The following is a 13,859-nucleotide window of genomic DNA, read 5'->3' as shown; positions in this document are numbered from 1 at the left end:
GGAGGAATCTCTTCTTCTGCTGCCAGGTCAAGTCATGGGGAATAAGTCCAGCAACACGGTAATTAGCAAAATGCACATACCAGGGTAGGGATTTCTCGGTGGAAACAGCTAGGAGTTTCTCATCCGCGAACTCCTCTTGAAAAGGTATTGGGTTGCATGCCCCACCTTCCAATCTCGACAAATGGTCTGCTACTCCATTGTCCTTGCCTCTTCAGTCAATGATCTCAAGGTCGAACTCTTGAAGGAGTAAGACCCATCGAATCAACCTCGGCTTAGAGTCCTGTTTAGCAAACAAATGTCTCAAAGCAGCATGGTCAGTATGAACAATAACTTTAAAACCCAAAATGTAAGGCCTAAACTTCTCACAAGAAAAGACTACACCCAACAACTCTTTTTCAGTTGTAGTGTAGTTCCTTTGGGCCTCATTCAAAACTCTACTCGCATAGTATATCACGTACAACACTCTTTCTTTCTTTTGACACAAGACAGCCCCTAAAGCTAAATCACTAGCATCACACATGATCTCAAATGGTAGAGACCAATCCGGAGCAACAATAACAGGGGCTGTCACCAAACTTTCTTTAATAGACTCAAAAGCTTTCAAACAATTCTCATCAAAAGTAAAAGGTGCTTCCTTCTCAAGCAAATTGGTCATAGGCTTAGCTAATTTGGAAAAGTCTTTAATAAAACGCCTTTAAAATCCAGCATGCCCAAGGAAACTCCTAATACCCTTGACATTAGTCGGGGGAGGGAGCTTTTCAATGACTTCAATCTTAGCTCTATCAACCTCAATCCCTTTTTCGGACACCTTGTGTCCAAGAACTATGCCATCCCTAACCATGAAATGGCACTTCTCCCAATTCAAGACCAAGTTGGTCTCTTGACATCTCTTCAACACCAAAGCTAGATTCCCTAGACAAGCATCATAATTCGGACCAAAAACAGAGAAGTCGTCCATAAAAATCTCAATGCAAGTCTCTATCAAGTCAGAGAAAATAGCAAACATGCACCTTTGGAAAGTGGCTGGGGCATTGCAAAGCCCAAATGGCATTCTCTTGTAAGCAAACACGCCGTAAGGGCAAGTGAATGTCGTCTTCTCTTGGTCTTCCGGAGCAACACAAATTTGGTTGTACCCGGAGTAACCATCAAGAAAACAATAGTATTGATGCCCTGCCAACTTATCAAGCATTTGATCTATGAAAGGTAAAGGAAAATGGTCCTTCCTAGTTACTGAATTCAACCTTCGATAATCAATACAAACCCTCCACTTCGTCACTTGACGAGTGGGAATCAACTCATTATTCTCATTGGCAACCACTGTGATGCCTCCTTTCTTGGGAACCACTTGAACGGGACTTACCCATTCACTATCCGAAATTGGATAAATCACACCTGCATCAAGCAATTTAATTATCTCTTTCCTCACCACATCCTTCATAAAAGGGTTAAGTCTGCTTTGAGGTTGGACTATCAGTTTGTAATTTTCTTCCAACAAAATTTTATGCATGCATATCGCAGGACTAATACCTTTGATATCATCAATAGTCCAACCCAAAGCTGACTTGTGATCCCTCAAAACTCTGAGGAGTTTCTCCTCTTCTAAAGGTGTGAGAGCACTACTCAAAATAACAGGTTTATTCTCACCTTCCTCAAGATAAGCATACTTGAGAGAGGAAGGGAGTGGCTTGAGCTCACTTTTCTCATCAATTAGAATCTCCTCATCCCTAATTAATTTTTCTTTCCAAATGCTTTTGGTGGCAAGAGATGAGACAGATTCTAATTGAGATAGAGTAGCATTCACCTCATGGTACAAGGAGTCAAGTTCACTCTCAAGATTTTGGTCCTCTATTTCTAGCCCCTCCATGATTGTTGTTTCCAAGGGGTCCTTAATAGATATCCTAACAAACTCTTCACACACAAGCTCATCAACCACTTCACACCGAAAAACTTCATCATCCGCTCGGTGTTTTAAGGAGTCAAAGAAATTAAAGAGGACCTCATCTTCACCCACTCTCAAAGTTAGAGTTCCCTTGACCACTTTAATTTCAGCCTCACCAGTGGCTAAGAATAGTCTCCCCAATATGAGAGGGACTTTTGAGTCCTCTTCCATGTCAAGAATGACAAAATCCACTGGGAAAACAAACTTATCCACCTTAACCACAACATCCTCAATGATCCCGTAAGGGGTTTTTAAAGATCTGTCCGCCATCTGCAAAGAAATCATAGTTGGGGTAACCTCACCTAAGTTCAACCTTTTGAACATACTGAGCGGCATCAAATTGATACTCGCTCCTAAATCACACAAGGCTTCTACCACAGTTAACCCCTCTATCTGTACCGGAATAGTAAAGCTCCCGGGATCTCTCCTTTTTTTAGGAATCTTTCTTTGCAAAATGGCACTACACTCTTCGGTCATCTAGATAGTTTCATCAACCTCACTCAACTTCCTTCTCTTGCTGAGAATGTCTTTCATGAACTTAGCATAGATTGGCATTTTCTCTAAGGCTTCGGAGAAAGGAATGCTGATGAAAGGATATTTAATGAAGAGGTTTTCCTCCACTAGCAACTATCAAATCCCTTTCAAGACTCAATCGTAGTATAGTATCGGGTTTTGTCGTCTCCACAGGGATTATGTTGCTACGTATTAATTTCACTAGCTAGACATTGTTTGAACAGTTTAAACATGATATGTGTTTTATTTAAATAAAAGAGAAAATATATTTAAAGCGATAAAAGAAGTTTCACGGAGGCAAACAAAGAAGAAAATGTATTTGGAAAATGAGTTCATTTGATTTACAGCTTATTCTCAACCAATATACTCTTATAAGATGAAATTAACATTTAAGATGCCGATAAGAGTTATTCACCTACTAATTCCTTAGCTAAGTGAATCTACCAATTAAGAGCCTAGCCTTAATTCCTTAAGCCCTAGTGATCATAAAAGGAGCATTATAACACATACATACTCGATAAGGCATTCCCAAGCTCTGTTCCTAACCTAAGAAGTTCAAGTCCTAGTGGACAGAATCTCTGACTGTCACTTAAGAAATCCTAATAGTTCCTACTAGATAATCCTATCTTAGAGAGGTGAGTATCCCGACTTGTCACTCGGTATAGATCTCTTTTCCAACTCATGATATTCATACCTAAGAGTTAATGTCTCATATTGTCACCTAGAAAACCTCAACCCTACCTAAGACATGTCTTTCTTAAGATGACTGATGCAAGGGTGGTTCCTCTCATAAACTAAATTTACACCAACTTCTCAATTGTCATGTAAATCCTAAAAAACATCAAATTGGTAAAAGGTACATGAACGCGCAAAGAGAATTAATAACCTAAGACATAGAAATTTTTCCCCTTTCTATGAACTAAGCCTACATTAACTCATATCAATTTCCCAATCTATTTATGAATTAATATAAACTCTTTAAATCACCAATTATCCAATTGAAGCATTAAGTATAGAGAGAAACCCCAAATAATGAAAATTCATAATTATAATGGCATAAAAGTATATTGAATAAGAGAGAAAATCAAATTAAGTCATCCCAAATACTAAAAGAGAGTCACAAGATAAAAATAGGTAAAGAGAAAAACAAAACCCAAAATAGAACGGAATCATGGACGTCCGGAGAAGCTGTCACCTCCTCCATGGCCCTGACACCGGCCCTCAAGGGCCTAGCCTTCCTCTCCACCAAGAAATTGCCTCCAAGTCTCCCAAAGGTGTTTATTAGGTTTAGGAGAAAAGAAAAAATGAAAAGATTCCAAAAAAATAGGTTAAAAACTGATTTTATAGTGTTTTTTCGTGTTCTGGGCCTATATTGTCTTTTTCTGGCGCAGCAGATGATCCAGTGCTGTCAGGTGCACCATAACACCGTGCACCCGCGTGATTTGTGCTTTATCTTTTCAGCGTCAGCCACGTGTCACAATCAGAGGCGTAGGGGCATGATAAGCTCGTGCCTTGCGCTTCACTGGAACCCAGCCTCCAGAATTCTCTAAATTTCCGTTTTTTTAATGATTTTCTCTCTCTTCTCAAATTTTCTTCTAAAATAACAAGAAAATAAAATAAATAGAAGATAAAAATAACATAACAACTTAAAATAAACTTATCCAATCCTAAATTAAAGTAAATAAATCCTAATAATATTTAGAAAATAATATAAAATATAGAAAAATACTAAAACTTAACAAAAATATTAAAATGCATGAAATAAGTCTTAAGTGTCCTAAAATTACTAAAATATCTTAAATAATATATTAAAATGCATGCAAATAAACTAGAAAAATAGCCTTAAATCCCGGGTCATCAAATGTTAATATGGAGCTTTTTGAAAACTTCCAAGAACTTAGAAAATTGTTTATCCAGATTTTTCTTCACCAAAGCCTTAGGAAATAGAATCTTGCGGAGTTCAGGGATATGAGTGTTAACAATCCTAGTCCTAGTGGGCTCTCTAGCTCTTTCCTCCATAACACCCTCATCTCTCTCTACCTCAGCTTCCTCATTTTTCTCTCCCTCAATTTTTTTCTCTGGCTCATGTAACACTCTTCCACTCCTAGTAGAAACAACAACAATATTTTCTTGCTCAGTTAAAGCCAAAGTTTCGGAAGAGAACTTACCTTGGTGATTTTCGGACATTTGCTTCGCTAGCTACCCCAATTGACTCTCTAAGCTCTTTATAGCCAACTCGTGGCTCTTGTAATTACTTGCTGAATGATCAATGAATCTCTCGATCAGCTCCTCTAGACTCCTCTTGCCAACCACCTTTGCAACAATTTGCGGCTGGACAAAAGGATCTTGTTCTGTGGTTGGGACTCCTCCTCCATGCATTGATGCTTTGGTCTCACCATCACCATCATTAAGAGTACATTGGTTACTAGCATGAGACCCACCACAAAACTCACACTCCATGCAAGTTATCTTGGCTCCACTTGACTTGGTCTCCTCTATATGTTTCCGGATTACCGCCATTCCCTCGGAGAGTTGTTTGTTGGAGGCCATGATCTTGTCATAAGCTTCAACTTCAAAAGAACTTCTTCGGATTTGGCGTTCATTCTCGGAGTTCATGGCCCTCACCGCCATCTTCTCTATCAAATCATACCCCGCTTGTGAGGGCAGAGCGTCAAACTCCCCATTCGAGGCCGCGTCCAAGCCAAACCTTGATGAGTATAGTAAACCATCATAGAACTTCGCCACACATTCTGCTTGGGTGAGATTGTGTTGAGGACATTTCCTCAAAAGCTTCTTAAAGTGCTCCCAAGCCTCATAAAGATTTTCATCCGTGGATTGTGCGAAGGTCATGATATCATTCTTCAACTTCCTCAAAAGAGACCTCGGGAAGAACCTCGTTGTGAATTTTTCTGCAAGGTCTTCCCAAGTAGTGAGACTCCCTTGAGGTTGTGAATTTAGCCATTCCTCTGCTACGTCCTTCAAAGAGAAGGGAAATAGGCTCAACCGGATTGCTTCCGAAGGAACATTCACCACACGATAAGTGTTGCAATTTCGGATGAACTTCTCCATATGAGCATGAGGATCTTCCGAGGAACCTCCACCATATTGGCTTTGGCTCACCATGTTGATGAATGCCGGTCTCAACTCAAAGTTCCCAACTCCTTCGGGGATGACAATACTTCCGGGATAGTCAAAGCTCATAGACCTCGAAGTTAGTTCCCGAAGAGTCCGGTTGGCATTCTCAACTTCTTGTTCACGCAAACGGAGGGTAATACCCTCTTGGATCCTTGCCTCAATGTGGGCTTGCATCTCCTCCTCTGTCATGCGGCTACCCATGGTGGTGCTTCTCTTGAAAGCAACCTGCGAACGACACTCAACAGAGGAAGATTAGTAGCACCAATTCTAGACAAGTTAAAAACTTAAAGCAAGACCAAAAACTTAAAACTTAAACCAAAAATCGCAAAACAATTCCCCGGCAACGGCGCCAAAAACTTGTTGGTCAATCTGCAAGTGCACAGATATCTCCGGGGTTTAATGTATCGAACCACAGGGAATTGGAATGTGAATTCAGTTTAAGAGTCAAGTTCAAGGTTAAAAAGCGAATAAAATTCAGTTTTTAAGATTGATTGTTTCTTTGATTATGTAAAAAATAAATGAACAAGTAGTAAAGTGATCGAAATTCAGAAATGAGATTGCCTTGGGTTCTTTTTCAACTAATTCAGTTTTAGCAAACCTTCCTATCCAATAAATCCTGAGTCTCTCCTTGAAGTTCTAGCCTAGATAGTCATCTATCGATGCCTCGTAAAGAAAACCCTTTCTAACCAAAAGATAGGTTCAATTCCTTGATAACCTAAACATTTGATAGAAGCAATAAGCATACAATTCAGGCCAACCAACCCCAACTCTTCCTCTATTCCTAGCAGCAAGTATAGAAGGAGTAATCTCACAACAAGTCCCAATTCTATAACAAACTATCGTTATGATTATAGAAAAATAAGAAGCTAGCATGCATTCAAGCTTGAAAGATTAAGCATAGAAGTGAGATTCAAGGGTTTACTCAGAATATTACGAATAGGAAATGAATTAAAAGCTAAAACATCCAAAGTCTTACAAAGAACCCAAAACAAATGGGTTTTTAGCCAAGCATGGCTATGGAATCCATACAAGAAGATGAAGATAAAACCTGGAACATAAGGCCTAGAAAAAGTTCCTCAAGCTCCAGAATTCAAACCCTCTCTTCTAACTTATTGAAATATGATAAAATGACAAAAGGTTCCAAAAAAAATGACAAAAAATCAATTTATAGACAATCTGTGCGAACTGGGGCGCTCAAGCGCTGCCCTGGGGCGCTTGAGCGCCCATAAGGCAGAACCAAACTATTCCCTTCTGGCCAGCTGACGCCAGGCAAGGGCGCTTGAGCGCCAGACACACGCTTCTGGTGACTTTTCAGCTCTTTGTAACCCCCCTTTGAATGCTTTCTTCAATTCCTTTGCATCTTGGCCTTCCTTTTCCATGAAGTACCTGCTGCAACACTAAAGGACCAAGATAAGGAGTAAAATCAAGAAATTCAAAGGGCTTTAAACCACCTTAGTCCTCACAAAATCAAGTCAAAACACATGCTAGTCCTAAACTCTATAAAAATGCAAAAACAACCCTCATAAAACCATGAAATTACCAAAATCGAGCAAAACATTAATAAAGATAAAAATGCATGACAATGCATGAAACACTACGTGAGACTCAATAGAAAGACTCAAAATAAACTACGAAATGACCCAAAAAAACACCACTAAACTAGGGTCATCAGTGGTGCCTCCCTCTCTTGGCCAGATATGCTCAGATCTGAAGTCTCGGTGTGGCCATCGTGGTAGTGATGTAGTTTGGGTTGTAGTGAGCTTTCGGGTTTGATAGCACCATGTGATCGTCCTTGTTTCTCCTGGCCACCCAAGCTCGTTGTTCGTGCGTCTTTGCTTTGCTATGCCTATTTCTTTGGTCTGGTGAGTTGGTCGGCGCGCCGCCGCGAAGGGTGTCCCCGTGTGGGTTTTGGTTGTTGGTTTTTCTCAGACGTCACTTGATCTCCGTGGCTGAACCTCGTGTCTGAGCTTGACCTTGATCTCCGTGAAGGTGAAGGTCACTGAGACTACGGTTGCTTTCTGGCCTCTGATTTTTTTTTCCTGCAGGTTTTGATTAGTTGTTCTCCTTGAGGGATGTTGCAATGGTTCTGGGGGTTTGGAGATAGTGTTGGTGTTGTTAATTGCGTTGTTCATTTGTTTTTCTGCTTTTTTTTTTCTGTCTGTTTCTTTAGGATTTGGGTCTTAGCTCTATGACGTTTGTTGGTTTTTCTTGTTGTGTCTTTATGTTTGCATGCCTGAGTTGAATCTCTGTTTTGCAGGCATCGTGCGCCTTGATAGGAGCCTATGTATCTGCAACTATCATTGCTTTCAGTTTCAAATGAGGATCACTTCTTGTGGTGTAGACGCTAGTGGTTGTTTAGTTTGGTGTTAAAACTTGTGGGTTGTTTTAGGGATCTTTGGAGGCATTTTGCTTTAGTAGCTGAGTTTTTGCCAGCTTTTTGTTGGTTTTGTTACTGTACACATGTTGTGAGAGGTTATTTCTCAACTTTATATATAGGGGATGTATCTTTTGAGATTGATGTGTTTATATGAGAACATGAGAATAAATCACAACCGTGTTAGATCTAACAATGAATGGTTCAAATTAAAACATGTAGTCAAGTGACTTTTTTAAAAAGTCACATGACTTTTTTAAGTGATCACATGACTATTAATTTGCTTTAATCTGAAGCAAATTGCCACTAATTGTCATTTAAACAACGTCCATAATCCTAAAAACTTCAAATACTTAAATTGAAATCGGATATTTGCTCATTTACTTGTTTACTCATTCACTGTGGTAACTATTAAACTTTTTTATTTTATTAAGGTCGCTGACCTTTTAACTATTTCGCCAAAATCCCTTAGGGGCAAAAAACTAGTGGAAAACTAAGCCTAGAAGTTTTTTATAACAATGCAAAACCAAAATATCAAAAAAAGGGCAAAAACCCATATTTACCACAATGAGGTGTTTTTGAACAGCTTGGCACTGAAATGACTGCTAATAGTGGAGTGGATTCGCGTGGAGTGACCCGAATTCAGTGAAAAATCTGGCAGTAATCTTACAGGGAATATGTGCATTCCCTAGGTGGTTAAGAATCTATGGGATTCAACTAAAACCATGTGAATTCATAAGGAACAAAGTTGACTTCATGTGACGATGGAGACAAGGGAATCGTGTTAGTCACGCGAATTCATACGCTTTTCAAGTGAAATCACGAGAAAGTTGCAGGATTTTAACGTGATGGGAGACAGAGGGTGACGTCACGTTGATCAAGGCAGATTAAGTGAAAGAAATTCAAGTGAGGTGATGCGAATTCAATGTCTTGTCTGACGCAATCATTAAAGCTTTGACTGTCACCATGATTATGCTTTGACTGAGGAGAATTAATGGTGTTCACATTAACTGAGGCAAATTTAAAGCTCAGTTCTTCACTATTAAACCGAGCTGAAAACTTGTAATCTCCACAATACAATGATTCTTCCATAGTGCAACTTTCCTTCCTATTTTTTCTAACAGTCGTATTCTTCATTTCCTTCAAGGCATGAACAATTGTAGCTCCCAAGAAAGGTCTTGCATTTTTGCCTCATCAACGCAATGGTTGGATTCCATGCATTCATTAACATACAAAATATATTTCCAGTTTTGATTTTTATTTTAGGTTATCATAATGAATAATTTTTCTCATACAACGATAATTACTTTTAGGCATAAATAAGTTTTCGACCCCACTAATATATCTCCTTTTATAGTTTAGTCCTTACAAATAATTTTTCCATTATATATACTCCAAAATTTTAGCTTTTGTTTTTGGATCTTGACATTTATTTTTCTGTCTAATAGAGATGATAATCTAACAACACGCGACATATGTTTTCTTAGAAGGACATGTGGCCTTTATTCGACATCCACAACCTACAGCCTCCTTGCAGATAATGAAATCCCCACCTCTCGGATTTGGAAGCTAGTCTAGAAGTGTAGAGCGCCGGAGAATGTTTGATTCTTTTTTTGGCTGGCGGCCCGAGAAGCGTTGCCTACAAACCAGCGACGACATCATGTCCATCTTTCTTCATCCCCATCGTGTAGTGATTGAATGGTGTTGCTCGGGCAATGGACACAGCGAGTGTATAGTTGTGCATGGATGGAAGCATGGTGCAAGGTTCTCACACTATTGGAGGTGGCGGTGTGTTACTTGAGAGAGAAGGAAGATGGATATCGGGATTTGCGGCATCCTTTGGTGTTGGTGATGCAATTTTAGCAGAGTTACATGCTCTCTTTGGGGGGCTTGCGTTATGTGTGGGAGCGTGGCTTCCACAAGGTGTTGTGTTTCTTGAATTGTGTTGATGTGGTGAAAGTGGTAGAGGAGACTCAGGATGTGGGGTTTTATTGGGGCATAGGGATGTGATTTAGAAAATTTGGGAGATGCTTCGTCCTGGTTGGAAAGTTTCGGTACATTATCTCCCCCGGGAGCGTAATAGGGTTGTAGATGAGTTAGCTAGATATGCTACTAGAGTTCGATGCCACTAGTAAGTTTGGAATCCGCCACCTCCTAGCGTTGTGCCCTTGCTTTGTCAAGATGTTCTTGCTTCGTTTCATTTAATCTTCCTTGTAACCAAAAAAAAAAAAAGGACACTTGTTCGCTTCCACCCTTTGCTTACTTCCCTATCTCCATTATCCATCTTGCTCCCCACCCTGCTGACCCACCCCTCCCGCTTTTCTTCCCAACCTCTCTTTCTCCCCACACCCTTTTGTTCCCACACTCTTCCACCCATTGGTCACCCTTCTCTCTAACGATGATACGTTCACACCCCATTTTTTATACACTCCATTTTCACCCATTTTTATTTCTATCTCTCTTCTCTTATCATCTACCATATCTCATACTTTCTCTTTCTTACTTTTTCTTTTCTTCATATCTCTCTCCTTTTTCCACCTCTTTCCACCCCAAAGAGGGGTGAGAAAGCAACATTATTCCCGTTCTCTCCCATCCCATTTTCTCTATCCCTTCCACCTCCATCCCCTCTTGCTCCATCCCATTCCACTCTCGCTTCTCCTTTGCTCCACTGCTTTTTCCCTCATAACCGAACTAATGTATAGTCTAATTCACCACCAAACGCATAAATTAATTGATACAAGATTTTTTCTAGTAAACTAAAGTATTTATTCACTAATAGTAAACTAAACTACTCACTTAATTATTTTTATTACTAGTAATTATAGAATAAATTATTGTTATCACGTGCTATTACTTACTTAAAATTATTTTTATGCTTGTGTAATCTTTATAATTTACATTTATACTCATTTTGAAAAATTAATAATATAATAATATATTTTAAATTTAATTAATTTTGATCATTGAATTAAATTTTCTAACAAATAGACAAAGCATTTTTAGTTAATTTTAAAATATATTGAATCGTTTGTAAAAAATGATTTTAATATATTTTAAAAAATATTAATTTAGAAAAAGTAAGAAATAATACCAGGGCAAACCATGAAGGAGATACGGGTTTCCCCAAAATCCCAAAGAGTCGTTACACAAGTAACTAGACCCCTCTAATGAATTGTAACATCCAGTCTGCCTAGCTTTACATGTATAACTTGAAACTTGGTTTTTAGCTTCTTCGCAAGTACAGAACGAGCTGCACAAGGAGAGGCCCTTCAAGGTTGAGTTGTAGGCAACTTGCAAAAGCAAAGACTTAGCACAGTCCAGCAAAAAGCCCCACAAAACACAGCATAAGCAAGAGAAAAGAGACCTTCTGCTGGAACAATTCTAGAATTTCTCCTCCCTTTTTTGTTAAATTTGACCACGAGGCCCTCTAAGGTGGAACTTCTGCTGCTACTTTCCTTCTCCTTTCTTTTCATAGTCTAGCCAATTCTCTCAATTTTTTTAAAGACAAAACACGCCTTCTTCCTCCATGAATCCATAGAGAGATCACCACAGGGAAAACACCAGCAAAACAGAGGCCAAAAGCAGAAAGTAGCCAGAAAAATCCACCACGATGACAACAAAATTGACCAGCAAACCCACAGTTCTCCAGCTCTGATACACCTTCCTTTGCAAGCAGAAGTACAAGAATAGGCTTGGATCACCTCAGAGTAAGTGAGTAACCGCTCTCCACTTTTCTGCACCAACGAGTCTCACACATCCAAGAAACACAGCGGCCCTCCATACCTTAGATCAGGATCTATGAAGAAGGCGCAACTCCTCCTCCAGGCCTGCCTCTGCTAGAGAATCTGGTTCGTCAAACTGAAGCCCCAGGATTTTACCCACTGCCCAGGCCGTTTTAGCTCTCGTGGAGTACCCTTCTGGTCGGAGACTAGCTGTCGGTGCAAGGTGATTGCTTGATTATGTGATGTGTTAAATCAGGAAAAAATGTATGCGTGCACAATATATATATTGTGGATTGTAGACCTATGGTGAAAGGGGAAGGTATGAAAAACACTAGAAAGGGGGGTTTGAATAGGGTTTTGCAATAAAAAAGTTTCCTTTTGAAGTTTCACGTAAATCATTCGGTAGCAAAGAATAAAGGTGCAAAGGATAAAGAGAAAATCACACAGTGATTTTATCCTGGTTCACTTGAACAAGTCCTCAAGCTACGTCCAGTCCACCCGTTGAAGTGATTTCTTCCTTCGTTGAATGAAGGTAATCCACTAATCAAAGGTTGTTACAACTGCACTAGCACAACTTGCTAAGTGACTGATGACCCTCTTTTAGTCTTGTTTTTTGGGTCATTTCGTTGTAGGTTTTGAATCTTTTTATTGACTCTCATGTAGTGTTTCATGCATTATCATGCATTTTTATATTTATTTGTGTTTTTGCTTTGTTTTGGTAATTTCTTAATTTTATGAGGACTTTATTTGCATTTTAGGTTAGTTTAAGAGTTTATAGAAAGTTCCACTTGTTTTGAGGGTCTTTTTGCAAAATTGACCTTCAAGTTTCGATATTTCCTAGCTTGTGCATTAAGTTTTTCAGATTGAATCAGCTGAAGATGGAAGGTCTAGGGGCTTAAAGACTTGAAGGAAGCATTGAAGTGGAGTTAAAATGAAGTTAAAGGGTTTTTGAGCGTGCAAGGGCGCTCAGGCGCCCCAGATTGGCGCCAGAGCGCCAATTAAACAGTAGGTATGGCTGCTAGCATCTAAAGCTGGCGCTTGAACGCCCTGGAAGAGCGCTTGAGCACCATGTAGTCAGAAAGCTTCTGTTTTGAGGGTGCTCAAGCATGCTTTTGCCATGCTTGAGCACCCAGACTCGCCCCTTTTGCCTATAAATAGGATTTTGGTCATTTTCATTGGAATCTCTTGTCATTTTTTTCACATTTCTAAATAATTTAGAAGTAAGGTTTTGTCTCTGGAGTTTGAGGAGCTTTCTCCAAGTCCTATGTTCCAGGTTTTATCTTTACTTTCTTGTATGGGTTTCATAGCCATGCTTGGCTAAACCCTTCTTGCTTTGGGTTCTTTGTAAGACTTTGGATGGTTTAGTTGTAATTCCTCTTCTATTCATGGGCTGGGGGCGCTTGCCTCAGGGCGGTGAGTGAGCCAGGAAACTTGGGCCTCCCCCGAGGGGCCCAACTGGCCCACTAAGGACAATTAGGAGCGCTAAGACCAACCCCAAGCCTATAAATAGGGGGCAATTACCAGTTGTAAGGGACTCTTGGCTCATTTGAGAAATAACAAACTTGAAATTCAGTTACATTCTCTCTCTAAGCGGTTACACGCTCTCTCTCTCAATTCTCACATTGCAACCCTTTCACCCTAGGTACCATACCTCACTTCTATGTTCTTGGATAGAACATTTGGCGTCGTCTGTGGGGATCGAACCCACGACCACGTGGTTAAGAGCCTTGATATTATATTTTAAAAAAATAAATAAATATTAATTACATATGAATATTTGATTTCTCCTTAATTTGACATATTAATATATTCATGAGGTCAGTATTACACAATTCAACCGTTGAATTTATTAAATGTGTATATTTAAAAAGAATATATTATACTCCTAATTAAGTAATCGCACTTTGATCTTTCCGATGTACCAAAAAAAAGGTAATCGCACTTTATTGTTAACAAATAATAAAAGTAGAAGAAAATAAACATAATAAATCGCACTTTATTATGTTTTGTTTTTGGACTATTGGGCTTATAAATTGAGAAGGAATAGGATTTAAGAGGAAACATAGGTCATAAGGTTCGCTCACGTCACATTCTTTTCCGCACAAAAATGCAGGCAGGTGCTTCAACCCTCAACGATGTCTTCCCACTCCGCCATCTCAACCGCAACAACCACGTT

The 13,859-nt window shown here is 39.4% G+C and overlaps 1 non-coding gene across 1 annotated transcript; it reads left to right on the top strand.

The window, feature by feature from the left end:
- Positions 1–5,213: 5,213 nt before the first annotated feature.
- Positions 5,214–5,320, top strand: LOC130734884 (small nucleolar RNA R71). The gene has a single exon (XR_009018221.1). It is a non-coding gene; the product is annotated as a small nucleolar RNA R71 (small nucleolar RNA).
- The last annotated feature ends 8,539 nt before the right edge of the window (positions 5,321–13,859 follow it).

The sequence above is a fragment of the Lotus japonicus genome, chromosome 1, assembly GCF_012489685.1.
Source record: "Lotus japonicus ecotype B-129 chromosome 1, LjGifu_v1.2".
Lineage (NCBI taxonomy): Eukaryota > Viridiplantae > Streptophyta > Magnoliopsida > Fabales > Fabaceae > Lotus > Lotus japonicus.
The sequence above is the reverse complement of the archived record's forward strand: the minus strand, read 5'-3'. Positions and strand labels throughout refer to the sequence as shown.